This window comes from Euphorbia lathyris, chromosome 4, assembly GCF_963576675.1.
Source record: "Euphorbia lathyris chromosome 4, ddEupLath1.1, whole genome shotgun sequence".
Taxonomy (NCBI): Eukaryota; Viridiplantae; Streptophyta; class Magnoliopsida; order Malpighiales; family Euphorbiaceae; genus Euphorbia; species Euphorbia lathyris.
The window spans coordinates 63,324,582-63,337,430 of NC_088913.1; positions in this window are offsets into that span (position 1 = coordinate 63,324,582).

Sequence of the window (12,849 nt, forward strand, 5' to 3'; positions counted from 1 at the left end):
AAACTTTCCTCGCCACACCCCCACTACTATCGGTACCAAGGCCAGGATGAGACATTCAATTGTACTTCACCATCGCTGATGGAATAGTAGGAGTCGTTTTAACTCAAGAAGAGGGGATGGAGCTTTACCCGATTTACTTTTTGAGCAAGGTTCTGAAGGGAGCTGAAATCCAATACTCCGAGGTTGAGAAGGCTCTGTTCGCCATAACTCAAGCATCCGAGCGTCTTCGACCATATTTCCAAGCACATACGGTTGTGATTAGGACCAATTACCCTCTCAAGAAGGCCGTCCAGAAACCAGAAGTCTCCGGTCGGATCACCAACTGGTCAGTTCGACTATCCCAGTTTGACATACGATTTGAGCCCCGAACGACGATCAAAGCTCAGGTACTGTCTGATTTCATCATAGAATTCACTGGATCATATACTAACAACTCCACACCAACAAGAGCTCACAACAACAACATCTGGACCATGAGTGTAGATGGGTCTTACGGCCCAGGGCGGGCAGGCGCAGGTGTGGCCATTCAGGGACCTAATAATCTCCGAATACGGTACGCCGTCCGGCTTGATTTCCCAACCATGAACAATCAGGCAGAATATGAGGCCTTGATCGCAGCTCTTCGGTTATCAAAAACGATGGTGAACGAACATCTGATGGTATACTCGGACTCAAAGCTCGTCGTTAGCCACGTCAGCGGTACCTACAAGGCAAAAGATCCAACGATGTGCCAATATTTGGCGCTCGCCAACTCCTTGCTCAATGATCTCAAAGACAAAGGAGTAACCCTTGACCTCATACTTGTGCCACGAGAGGAGAATGAGGAAGCAGATGCCATTGCCGCTCTCGCAGCAAGTGAGCAGTCCAGTGATCCGCACACCTTGATAGAAACCGCTGCTGCCCCAGCCATTCACACAGAGTGCTCGCTACGGATCGACACAGCGGATGCAGCAGCGAGCGGGTGGAGGAGTCCGATAATTAGGTACCTGCAGGATGGAACACTATCGGAAGATCGGACGGAGGCATCCCTCATGGTTCGACGTTCCTAGCGATATGCAATGCACGTCGGTTTACTCTATCGGAAATCCTCCATGCACCCTTGGTTGCGTTGTATATCCGAAGAGGAAGGGGATCACTGTCTAAAGGAAATACATCAGGGTGTTTGCAGATCGCATTAGGGCGCTCGGGCAATTGCGAAGAAAGCCCGGCTACAGGGACTTTATTGGCAAACCATGGACTCCGACGCAATGCTTTTGGTTAGTAGCTGTCAGGCATGTCAATTACACGCCAATACTCATCACGCGCCGGTGGCTCCGCTCAAAGGTATTGTCACACCTTGGCCATTCGTAGTATGAGGCATTGATCTGCTCGGCCCTTTTCCAATGGCCTTAGCTCAGAAACGCTTCATAGTGGTAGTAGTCGACCATTTTACCAAATGGATCGAGGCAGAAGCAATCGCAAAAATAACCGCCGACAACGTAATCGGTTTCCTCAAACGAACAGTCATATACCGATTCGGAGTCCCTCACTCTTTCATCACAGATAACGGGAGGCAATTCAACTGCAGTAAATTCCGTGAGTTTTGCACGGAATGGGGTATCAAAGGGCGGTACACCTCAGTAGTGCACCCTCAAAGCAACGGGCTCACTGAAGTAAGCAACCGAACAATTCTACGAGGAATTAAAGCGCGCCTGTCCAACCAGGGTCGAGCGTGGCCTGACCATATCCCAGCGATATTATGGTCATACCGCATAACCCTGCACTCCGGCACCGGGCGCACTCCTTTCTTCCTCACCTACGGGGCAGAAGCAATGGCACCGTCCGAGGTCACCCTTCGCTCTCCTCGACGGATCACCTTCGCAGAAGCTGATAACAACGCGGAACTTACCGAAGCAAGTGAGCGATTAGAGGAAGAACGCCTTAATGCCTTGCTTCACATCACGGCCCATAAGCAAAGCATAGCACGATACCACAACAGACGGGTCCGGCCCCGCACTTTTCAAGTCGGGGACCTTGTGCTCTGAGACGCCACTGCCGCTCAATCTCCACTAGCTTAGGGCAAGCTCGGGCAGTCATGGGAAGGGCCGTACAAGGTCGATACTATCCTCCACAACGACGCCTACAAAATCGCCTCATTAGACGGTTTGGTCTTTGACAATAGTTGGAACATCCAGACTTTGAAGAAGTACTATCAGTATCCTGTATACACAATTACGATTAATCGAATGCCCGTGTTTTCTCTGAGATCTTTTCATTAATTGAGCATCTCAGATGCCTTCGTAATCGCCTAACAATTCCATATTGTTACCGATTATTTACAAGCGGACACCATAATGCGTTTTCCGCTACAAAAACATCAAAATGTTATCCAAAGGCTTATCGAGCATCTCGACTGCCTTCGTAATCGACTAACAATCCCATATTGTTACTGATTATTTACAAGCGGACACCAAGATGCGTTCTCCGCTACAAAAACATCAAAATATTATCCAAAGGCTTATCGAGCATCTCGACTGCCTTCGTAATCGCCTAACAATCCCATATTGTTACCGATTAATTACAAACGGACACCACAATGCGTTCCCCGCTACAAAAACATCAAGATGTTATCCAAAGACTTATCGAGCATCTCAACTACCTTCGTAATTGCCTAACAATCCCATATTGTTACCGATTATTTACAAGCGGACACCACAATGCGTTCTCCGCTACAAAAACATCAAAATGTTATCCAAAGGCTTATCGAGCATCTCGACTGCCTTCGTAATCACCTAACAATCCCATATTGTTACCGATTATTTACAAGCGGACACCAAGATGCGTTCTCCGCTACAAAAACATCAAAATATTATCCAAACGCTTATCGAGCATCTCGACTGCCTTCGTAATCGCCTAACAATCCCATATTGTTACCGATTAATTACAAGCGGACACCACAATGCGTTCTCCGCTACAAAAACATCAAGATGTTATCCAAAGGCTTATCGAGCATCTCGACTGCCTTCGTAATCGCCTAATAATCCCATATTGTTACCGATTATTTACAAGCGGACACCACAATGCGTTCTCTGCTACAAAAACATCAAAATGTTATCCAAAGGCTTATCGAGCATCTCGACTGCCTTCGTAATCGCCTAACAATCCCATATTGTTACCGATTATTTACAAGCGGACACCAAGATGCGTTCTCCGCTAAAATAAATCTCAAAAGGATACTCGAGCATCTCAAATGACCTCGTAATCACCTGATCGACCAACGAATCCATATGGTTACCGCTTATTTATAAGCGCACATCCCAATTCGTTCTCCGCTAAGCAACACTAAACGTCACTCCTAGAGCATCTGGAACGCTCCCTAAAGAGTCACATAACGACTCAAATAACTATTACCAAGGGCCGCGATTATCAAGTATTTCGGAGGAATCCTTCGTACGCAATTTCGAGTAAAATGGCCAATAACAAAGCTGCATAAGCACATCAGTATTATGACGACAAACGAAAACACCATACCAAATTTCATTACAGAAAGAGATCCACAGTTACATCCATTACAAATACAGATAAAGCACACCACAATCCGCATCCATTAGGGCCTGGTGCACTGCCCGCCAATCAGTGCATTCATCGATGTTATGCCCATTCTGCCTATGGTACAGGCATGCTTTCCCGACGTGCGTCACTCGATGCGCCGGATCGGCTGGAATATGCCCTAGAAACCCCTGTCTAGAAAATTCAAGGAAGACCACACTACGAGGTTTCAGCGGATCGACAAACGTCGCCCCATGGGGTCGACTCGGCGAGGCATGGCGCCCAGAACGACGATTTTCCAGCACAGGGGGGAGGTTCATAACTCTGTCAAGTTCGTCGGTAAGAAGCCTCCTTACCCAGGCAGGATGCGGATTTGTCACGAGTACCACTGACTCGTCGGGATTCAGAAACCCAATCCCGTCCTGCGACCAAGCTTTCTTCTCAGTGGAAGAAAAGGCGCTGTCAACCACATCGCATGAATCCGTCACAGATCCAGTATAGGGCGCGAAACTCTCACTCTCCCCATTTCGGCTTCGCCGCGAGAAACCCCGATTCATCCACACCGGGGAGGCATACCGCACTTTCCTGTCCAGCTCATGATCATCCCTTGGAGGACAATACACATAGGGGTGAGGCATCCCGAGATGGCCTTTTGCACCTCAAGCACCTTAGCAGAGTCCACCACATCCCGAAGCGACATCACACAAAGATCGGCATAAACAAATGACTAAGGATACGAGCACTAGAAGCAAGAACGACATTTGAACGAGAAACACAAAAAAAAAACCGACTCCTATTTATAGCAAGAATGGACAAGACTTGACAAACACATCATGAAGTCTCAAATCAAATCAAAGTGCAAGATGATTATCAAAATAGACTGCCAAAAGATCCCCAAAGATACAAACCGTACAACAAAATTATTACATATTTGAAAATAAAGAAACAAGTGGATCAGGCAACCTCCATCTCCAACTATTTCTTCTTAAAGCGACCACAAAACTCTACGGCCTTCGCCTGGGCAGCCTTGTCATACACATTCGGAGAAAATATGACCTCCGGAGGAACTTCATACTCGGCAGAGTATGCAGCAGTGATGAGCATCATCCGGTCTATTTTAATCAGCTTCTCCTCGCGATCTCCCGCCAGGGCCCGAAACTCCCTGGCCTCTTTCCGAGCTGCCTCAAGATCCTGCCTAAGCTTTTCGTTCTCATCAGATAACGCAGTTGCTCGCCTCACTCTCTCGTCCACCTGCTCCTTCACTCGGCGGACCCATAGTATGGCCGCCTTGAACAAAACTTTGTAGGAACGAAGTTCCTCGGCATCATGTGCCAACCTTTTCGACAGCTCCAATCGGCACCCCGTCTCCACTTTTAGCTGCTCGGTCAACACAGCGATCTCGCCCTCTCGGCGCTCCAACAGCTCCCCGGCGGTGGCTAATTTTCCATTCGCCGTTTCCAACTCCTTCACCGTGTTCCACAGACCTTGCTCTATATCGCGAAACAGATTTTCATCATTCACGCATATGTCGAACACCTTGTTAGAATTTTGAACGGCCTGCATAAAATTTGCACAATTCAGGACACAGTTGTTAGGAATGAATCTAGGCGAGAAGGTCAAAAGAGCTTACCACACCAAGCGTCGACAAAGTCTCCACACCAAGGTTCATCTTGGACACACCGTCCATTCGCATCACTTCTCCGGGCACCTTAGCGACGCGAGCCATCGCCTGCGCAAGGTCGGACGTCATCATATCGGAGTGCACCGACAAGCCCATCACGTATTCCCGGAACTTAGCAATCTTGGCATCCATTATTTTCATCATCTCCAGGTGATCGCCTAACCGATCCATCATCCCCACCTCAAGCTTGGTCCCACCATCAGTACACGCTCGTTTTGAGCCTTCGTGCGCCCCGACGGCATCGTCAACAGCACGCACCTTTTCATTTTCAATCCCAGCAACAGACTTACCTTTGTCTTTCTTACGTTTCCGGGTAAGGGGTCCTTGAATCTGCTTCTCGACCTGTTCCTTTTTAGCAGCGGTAACCTCCGCAACTTCCTTTGCCTCACTCCCTAACACAGGCATCCCTTGCGGTATGTCACCAGTAACATCAGTATCCTTGTGCGCGGCTAGCACGCCCCCCATGCTCTGCACCACTTGGTTCGCATCTTCAAGCGAAGAAAAGGAGGCCAAGGATCCGGATGGAACAACAAAGGCTTCCTCCGCAGTCTCAAGGCCAACACCAAACTCATTCGGGTCAAAATCCATACTAACGCGAGGATCACATGGACTTGCATCGGCAACATCATGGTCAATATATATTTCAAGCAAATACATGTTAGAACTACAAAATAAAGCTTACAACCCAGACCCCTCACCTATGATGGCAACGTTTACGGTTATCGCCTCCAATTCCGCTAGCTCTCCGTCCGAAAAATTCTACCCGCGTTTCCATTTTTCGAAGTCTGCCTGCGACCAGCCAGCTAACTGGGCCATTCGCCACTGTTTCCAGATATAATATCCAGCGGCAAGAAAATGTCCCACGAGCTCATCCACATCCTTTTTACTTTCTTTATCCGTCGGCAACCCCTTTAAATACCTTATGAGATGCTCCTCCGATGGCAACATTGGTCGCATTTTTAACCACCTACCCGAATCCATGGGGTCCTCATTCCATGTCACGCGGAAAGGGAAGTCGCCATCCAGTTTCCGTACCAGAAAGTACCGATGCCTAAACTCGGGAACCTTATCCTTCAGGCCACCGAGTACCTTAAACTTATGATGAGAGAAAGTCACATGTTGGGAGCGGGGTCCCTTATTCGGCCGGAAGAATTCACGAAACACCAGCCCGATAGCTCGATATCCAGCCGACCGGCATAAAGAATAAAACACTACCATCATCCTCCACCCGTTCGGATGAATTTGACTAGGACACAAGTCATACTCTTTTAATACCTCCACAAAGAAGGGAAGCAGAGGTAGCCGCATCCCTGACTCCAACTGCTCCTCGTATATAACCAGCTCGTTTGCCCCGCCCACATGATGAGCACGATCATTTTCCTCCAGCGCAACCAACTCATAAGGCTGCCCTAATCGGTACACAGCAGAGATAGCGGCCAAGTCTGCGGACATAATAATACTATAAGCATCATCCACCGAAAAGGATTTCGGCCTCTTCGGGCAGTGCCTCCCCTCAAAGCGTTTCCCATCCACACTCGTCACACCTGGCGACCGCGTCCATACCCTTTCACACATTTCTTCATAGATCAAAGCCAAGGGTCGCTTTTCGGTAATCACTCCCTCTGGTACAACCACAACTATTTCAAGGACACCGACGGCGGCCCCTTCCGGTGGGCGTTCAACGCTGGGCGGCGTGCGTACCACGACGGTTTTCCTTTTCTTTCCAACAGCGACACCGCCCTCCTCCGCCGTCCCTGCTCGCCTTTTTCGCTTTACAGATCGTTTTCGGGAGGTGTCACGAAGTGTAAATTCGCCCGGTGTCACTGGCGGCAGTCGTTTTAGGGCTCCCCACGAAGAACCCTCTGACATATTATCCCTCCTAAGATAAACAAATAAAATAACGAAGCAGAAAAGATGAGGAAGAGGCAAGACTGACCTCACACGGCGTCTCGACCACGGGGACAAACCACCCTCAGATGAGCGCCACGAACAGACAAGCCCGGCGTTTGGTAAATTCTAATAAAGAGCGGAGAACAGATTGTAATGCCGGCAACGAAACAAGGAGTCCAAGGAATGAGATAGGCAACTAATACACACCAGATGAGACTTTGCAAAGAAAGCTTAGGACCTTTTTTCCCCCTATTTATACCTAAAACGGAGGCGCCGGAAGGGCACGGTATCCAATGATGCTTTACGGCGCGTGCAGAAGCATTAATGAAGGGGCAATTAATTTTCGCGTTAAAACAAGGAACGCATGCGGTAATAGGAAAGGCCACCCCAACCACACTGACGCGAGAAACCTTTTCAGAGCTTCCCGTTTCTCGATACGACAATGATGATGCTATGAGCTCCCCGACTACACCTCGCATGAAATACTCGGTACACCTAACTGAAGGGGGGGACTACTTGATTCGGAATATCAACTGGGGGCCCAGCTAGCCCCAAGAAGGTTCAATATAAATAAGGGGGAAGACAACCAAGAAAGGGGGCGGGTAACATTATTTCTTAACTCTATCTTTATACAAATAGTTACTTTCCTTGAGCGACTAACTGCCTTGATCGTCAGAGTATATACAGGGACCGCTTCCTACACATGGACGATCATCGCAGAGCACGAGAACCTTACCCGGAGAGAGCCAGTTCGCTATTCCACGTATCCTGATTACCTGTTTTTAATTAAAATGTCATTAAATAATAATATAATTTTGTTATTAATATTAGCTTTCATGTTTGTATTAATATAATAAAAAATTATATAAAATTTAATTAAATATGTCTAAAGTTTAATTAGTTATAGAAGGATAAATTTTTCAATTTATCTAAATTTTATGGATGGATAGTTTTGTAAAAAATAATGGACTTTATAGTGTATTTCTAAAAACTGATAGTTGATTAGTGTAATATCTAAAAACTCTCACAGACTGATAAATTATTTACCCTGGTTTTTATACAGTTTAATGGTAGAAATGCCAAATTTAACCCTAACGTTTTAAGAAAAATGCAGATTTAGCCTTAACGTATGAAATGATGCAAATTTAACCCTAACATTTCCAAGTAATTAAGATCAATTTTAGCCCTACGTTAGGGTTAAACTTGGTATTAAAAAATTAGAAAAAAATGGATTGACCGGTATTTAACTGTCACTTCAGACATTCCAAAATATCAATTATGTCTTAAATATTTAGTGTATTACTAACAAAATTACAAAAATTCTGTTAAAATACTAAAAATTATATCTTCTACATATAAAATCATAGTTTTTTTTTGTCAAACTGTCTAAAATATTTACTGTGTTATTAATATAGTTACAAAAAATAGACGAAACTACTTCAATTTATCGACAAACTTATTTTGGAATGTCCGATGTGACACTTAATTCAATGAAACATTTTTCATAAGCCAATACTAAAAGAATCTCCCTATGTCTTACAATTTATTTGGCAATGGGATGGAAATACTCTAATAAGCCATTAAAGTTTGTGTAACTTTCAATAGTCAAAGATTAAATAGCAATTGTAAGAATCTCTTCATATTGAGGAGTTTTTCTTTGTAAGAGTTTTTCTGTTCTTCTCTTTCTCATTTGATCTGGTTCTCGGGCATGGATAATCTCATGAGAGTTCGAATATTAGTGGATCTTGTTTCCCGTTATAAACCAAATTTTTTTTTTTTTATGGCGGTGAAATATAATAGAGATAAAGTTGAAGCAATAAAATCCAAATGTTCTTATGATGAGTTTTTATTTATTTATTAATCTAGTTAATTGTGAGGATGGACTTGCTCTATTATGGAAAAATAATTATACAGCTCATCTTTTGATCTACTCTAGAAATTACATCGATATTTTAGTGTATGTTCAAGGGTCTAAAAAATGGCATCTTAATGGGTAATATGACTTCCCTGAGCAAAGTCGAAAGAGAGACTCTTGGAAGCTGTTGAAATGCCTTTCTCAAACTTTTAATTTTCCTTGGCTCATAATCAATGATTTCAACGATTTAATCTCTCAATCAGAGAAGAAAGGGGGAAACTATCACCCACCCTTTTTCCTTAATGGCTTTGGCGATGTGATTGAAGCTTGTAAGTTATCTGAAATTCATTTAGTTGGTTACCCTTTTACTTGGAAGAAGGGTAGAGGTTTGAATTGTCATGGCTACCCCTGAATGGTTTGTGATTTTTACTATGGCCAAAGTTTACAACGTGGAAGCCTCATGTTCTGATCATACTACTCTCTTCCTCTCTATTGGACATAATCCAGAGGTATGTGTTTCCGTCAATTTCACTTTGTGAATGCTTGAGCTAAATAAGTGGACTGTCGAGACAAAATTATGTTGGGTTGGGATTCTAATAATTTATCTGTTGTTCAAGAGTGTATCCATTATTGTAGGGAAACCTTTTTAATTTAGGAGACCAACTGAGGAATCAATTTAAAGAGAAAACCCAGCAATGCAAGGACTCTAGTTTTTAACTTAAGGGCCGACGTGACAATAAATCTATACTGCAGGTTGTTATTGTCTGTGACAAGCTTAATTCTCTTTTGGAGCAACGCAAAATCTATTGGAAACAATGCTCCAAATAGTAATGGTTAGAATATGGGGATCAGAATTCAAAAATTCTCCATCAGTCAACATCGAGTAGAAGGAAGAAAATTTCCCTTGTTCAATTGAAATATGATCATGATGTCTATAGGGGTTGGAACACAGCTTTGGATACTGTCATATCTGATTATTTTCAGGATATTTTCAAGTCTAATGGTTGTGATGTTCATAATATTATTACAAATATGGAAGCAAAAGTTTCAACTGAGCAAAATGCAGACTTGCTTCATCCGTATATAGCTAATGAAGTTAAAATTGCAGTTTTCAGTATGCATCATGATACGAGCCATGAGTTTGATGGGTTTAACCCTTTTTTCTATCAATATTTTTGGGATATTATGGACGATCATGTTACTTCTTCTTGCTTGTAGTGGTTAAATTCCGAAGTCATTCCTGATTATATCGATAGTACCAATATTGTCCCAATTCCTAAAAAGAATCCCCCGATTTAAGTCTCAGATCTCAGACCTATTGCTCTCTGCAATACCATCTACAAAATTGTGTCGAAAGTGCTTGCTAATCATTTGAAACATGTCATATCTAGGGTTAAATTACACCATTCGTACCTGAAATATACCCCAACTCACACTTTGGTACCTGGATTACATTTCGTCCCAAAAATATACCCCAAGTACGGGTGACTGGACAATTATGTGCGTTTAACCAGGAAGTGACCGGTTAACGCTTATTTGACCCATGTGACAATTTTGAATGGGTCCCAAACCAGACGAAAAGACAAAATTACCCTTAAAACAATCCATCCCCAAAAAAAAGCCTTATAAATATACCCTAATTCACTCTCTCTCATAAAACGTAAAGCTTCAACCTTCTCTCTCTAACTATTCGTTTCTCTCTCTCTCTCTCTCTCGTTCGCCATTACTGTCCACATAACACAAAAGCAAGGAACCCTAATTTTTCTCAGAATACTGAACATGGCAGCCTCGTATAGCGTTGGAAGTTTGATATGCCAATGTGGAATGCAAGCCCCTTGCACAACTTCCTAGAGTAATGCGAATCCGGGTAGGAGGTATTACAATTGTAGAAATTTTGGGGTAAGTGTGTAGCTATATATCTCTCCATCTCTCTTTCTATCTGTGTACATAACTCTGATTTTGTTTTTGAATTATTTTGAAGAAACCGAACGCCTGTAATTTCTTTGAGTGGCGTGACCCTCCAATGAACGAAAGAGAAAAATCAATTATCCTTGGGCTTCTGCGAAAGCTGAATCGAATTGAGAGAGAATGTGAGACATTGAAAGCTCATATGGTGCATGACAGGGAAATGTAGAGGGAAAAAGAAGGTGAAATGCAGAACTTCCTGGGGAATGAACGAACAAGGGTTAATGAAAGAAGATGCAACTGTGTATTCAAGTTTGTTGTTTGCTTTGGGTTTGTTTTATGGGTTGTGTATCAGTTGGCTTAAATTTCATGTATTTGGTATTGAAAATGGACAGATTATATATGTAGCAAGTTATGTATTTGGTAGTGAAAAATGATAGTTAATTTTAAGGCTATGAAGTTATGTATTTGGTTAATTGAAAGAAATGAAGTAATGTTTTATGCAAATTGTTAAAATTGTGTTGCTGGAGACTTGGATTTGGTTAATTGAAGTAATATGAGTTGGTTACAGTAAGTGATTGGACATAACGATTCTGCAAAAAATGTGCAAAGGTGTGCAAAAATTGAACATATATACACCACAAAACAGGGCACAAAATTGGCAAAAAAATGCCCATAAATATAACTACAAATCTGCATATATCTAGTTCAAAATTATGCAAAATTATGCCATAAAATCTGATTGAACAATAACCAAAAAAGAGCCTATAATCTGCATATATCAAGTGCAATTTACAGATGAACAAAGTATCAAGAAAATGAACCAAAATATACCCCAACTGTGAATGGCCTATAATCTGCATATATCAAGTGCAATTTACAGATGAACAAAGTATCCAAAATAGGAACCAAAATATACCCCAACTGTGCAATTTACAAATCCAGAAAACACAGCATAGATTCACAGAATATCCAAAAAAAGCCACAAACGACACTTTTCACATTCATTCTCCAAAAAACAAAAAATCACACATGTTCAATTCATCTCCATGGTTGGCTCTGGCTTGTTGCTGCAGCACTCCTAGTTTGAGGTCTTCTAGCTACATTTGATACAACACTCCTAGTATGAGGTCTGCTGGGTGCATTCTGTCTTGGTGCAACAAAAGGTGTAGAACTGATGGCTTGACTAGGATGGTCTGATCTTGCATCAACGTTCATGGTTGCATTCTGGGTTGGTGCACCGGATTGGCTTGAACCCTGTATGCATACAACATGTTACATTTTGCATATGTAATTAAAGTGTAAGTATAACTTACATCCATCATCCAGCGCACGGTTTGGGGGGGGGGGGAGCACGTGGTATAGATACATTTGTGGTTGTAGATTGAGTAGTTTCTGTTTATGCATTTCTTTGCCTCTTGGACTACACGAATAATGAAATGTCATAAGCAACAGTTAAAACACCAAAAAAAAAAAAATAACTGAAGTAATACAGTTGAAATCACACATGTGGAGTAGATGCAGCTTTGCACGTCCTCCTGTTGTGAGAAGTACTCCCACATTTGCTACAACTCATTGTAATCAAACCCCTTCTAATTAACTTTCCCCTGGCTTTTGCCACTTCCAATTCTTCAGGGTCCTTTCTTCTTGCCTTCTTTCTTCTCCCTCTTTTTGTTTTAACTGGGGATGGAGGCACAATAGGAACATGTGGCTCAACTTCAGGCCATTGATCCATCCCATTTATAGGCTCAATAAAGTGGCTATACACTTTAAGATATGTATCCACAACATAACATTCAACAAGATAATCTTCTACACTTTGATTTTGCCCTATAATGGCTGAAATGGCATGACATCATGGGATACCAGTCAATTGCCACCTTCTACATGTACATTTATGTGCTTCCAAGTTGACAACATATTGATCTCCTAAACCTTTAACTTGTACCCTTGGTCCCCCGGAAAAAACAACATCAAAATGTTTGGCAAA